The sequence below is a fragment of the Oryzias latipes genome, chromosome 13 (genome assembly GCF_002234675.1).
Source record: "Oryzias latipes chromosome 13, ASM223467v1".
In the NCBI taxonomy this organism is placed as follows: domain Eukaryota; kingdom Metazoa; phylum Chordata; class Actinopteri; order Beloniformes; family Adrianichthyidae; genus Oryzias; species Oryzias latipes.
The window spans coordinates 1,502,613-1,505,360 of NC_019871.2; positions in this window are offsets into that span (position 1 = coordinate 1,502,613).

Here is a 2,748-nt window from a genome sequence, read left to right on the forward strand (position 1 = left end):
AACTCTGCATTACATTACCAATAGATTCAATAAACATCAATATTAACATTTGACCCCAAACAATATTAAAGATGAAACTAATGAGTAAAGTCGCTCATTTATAGAAAATGTCATTGTCATTCTTGCTCATGTAATCCTAATTTTCTACAAAGAGAATGAGGTGAGCGTTGGATACAGATGTTGTACAAAAGCTGTGAAGTAAAAAGCGCTTTCATCCACCAGATTCATGCTTTAAAAGTTAGAGCAAATGATTTTGGAATGGTACCTACTTTATTGTTGATTAACTCACTCCAGGTTTAATGGGTCACGTTTATAAATCCTAGAAAGAAAAAGGAGAAAAAGAAAGTAAAACACAAAGATGTAGGAGGAATACATGTGATGTTTTAAACACGCTAGAAGGTATTTAAGTTATAATTAAGCTAAAATGCAAATTACAGGTCAACTGGTTGGAAACTAGCATCACATCTGAATTCCTTCACTAATCACTACTTGGTGCTCCACATCAGACGTTTGCATTCACTGTATATGAGAAATGGACTGAGTGGCCCCTCCCCCTCTGGTGTTGATGCCTCAATAAATCATGTGGTGCCCGTTTTGAACCAGTCCGTTTAACCCTTGTTTTATCTTACATGACCCCCCCCCCCCCCCCCTTCCATTGAGGTGTTCTCCCTACCATGACAAAGGTGGATAAAGGTGGAAAGATTTCATGTAATCCATGGACAACAGTGAAGATCCCAAATCATTGAAGAAAAATGGTTCAGAGCACTGTCTAGTAGGTCTAGATGACCCAACTCCCAATGCTAAAGTGCCTAGGATAGAACAAGGGTTACAACCTTTGACAGATTGACAGATGTTCTTGAGTCCGCTTTGTGAGAGTGGTTGCCATGGAAACGTTGACTTGGACCAATAACTGTTTAGTGACGTAGTTCGTAGTTCAACTTGGCGTCTGTTTTGTGGAAAATGGAAGCTGAATTGGCTTCATTTCTCTGAAAGCCGTACTAACCTGTTTTCTATGGGTGACATCACACTGGCTCAGTCCAGTTCTCTTTTACAGTCAATGGGCGTTCATCATTGTTTTGGGGTGTCCAGTGTACACAGATGCTCACTGGATTGGCTATATTTCTGGCAAACATTAGGACCAATCAATCATGCCAATCACACCAGTTGTGTCCTGGTCTGGTTCAACAACAACCACCACCGTGCCGTTGACCTGCAGGGTAGAAATTGGACGACTGATGGTGGAAGAAGGAGAGGAGGAAGAATTGTTAGTAGACAGAAGGAAAGGCAGGAGTGAAGGACTTGGAGGAGGAAAAAGATGAGTGACAGCACAGCCGTGGATGGAGAGAGCGTAGCCAGACGGCACAGAATGTTGCTGTGGGGTTGACTCTGGTGGTGAGGATGATGAAGAGGACAGGAACAGTCGAAACAGGAAGACACCGAACTCGATTCACGCTTCAGGGGCGTCTTTTTTCCAAGTTAGGGTTGTCAGCTCGACAAGGCTCACGTTAAGGCCTTCAGTTTTCTTTAAAAAAGCGCCTTAAATATGGATTATTTCTGGTTGTTCTATGATGTTGAAGTGATTCTGAGAGGGACGCCGTTTGGTTGAGTCTTTTTATGAATGCGCCAACGTGACTAATGTGTAGCTGTGTCGGACTGTGTTTATATGTTTTCTTCAAAACCGGCTGGATGGCTCGGTTGGTAAGGTTAGCGGCTACCACACAGGAATCCAGGGTTCAATTCCCGGAGGGGAATAAACAATGGTACTGAGTCAATTACCATATCAATTGAGCAATGAACATCACCCAGTGAGGGTCCTTAGGCAAGGCCCTTAACGCTGCAGCTCACTGCTCCACCGCTCTGGGTCAAATGCGGAGAAGAATTTCCCCATTGTGGGATCAATTAAGTACCAATTATGTTATTATTATTCCTCCTGACATGTTTTTTACATGTTATTACCAACATTAGGAGTTTGCGTGGTCACAGGGAAACCCAATTCTGAATAAAGATGTGAGGTCGGACAGACGTCCTTAGAGCTGCTGGTTGTCTGTTTCCAGATCTCCTGGTGGGAAATCGTTCTGAGCTCTTGGTGTCTGTTTTTCCGGTCTTTAGTTTTCAGAAATAACCTTGACAAGGCCTAACGTCTAAACTTTGTCAAAGTTTGGCACCACATCAAACATTCAGGAGCTCAGCTTTGGCCCATGACGTGTTGATGATGTCATCAGTGCGCTGACACCTTAAATGTCAGTTCAGGCTCAAAGCTGAGCAGCATTAAAACAAAGATTATTGATCTGAGATTCAAAGCAAACACCTGATCACAGACGTTGACAGTCCTTCCTGTCTGTTGGGGATTTAAACGTTGACTCCTTGACTTCCTGCTGGAGGCGATTCGATCAGTTCATCAGATAATTCCAAGCTTGTTACTCAGAAAATTCAGTCTGCTTCTCAGGCTCCAATGTCAAACATTCAATCCTGAAACAGTCATCAATTTATTTACAGTCTTAATCTGAAAACAGTATTTATGACAATCCTACCGGGAAGAAAAGTGTATTTTCACCTTATGTTTGTTTTCATAAAATCTAACAGCTAGAAAATAAATGTGTGTTTCCCTTCTGAACAGATTAATTTAATCTGCTTCGTAAGGTTATAAATCATTTTGCAGAGGAGGAAGCTGTAGATTAAATGATAAATATAATATTTTTATGTCAAAATAAAGTTTATTTACAGTTCCTGGGTGATCCTTTATGTTTT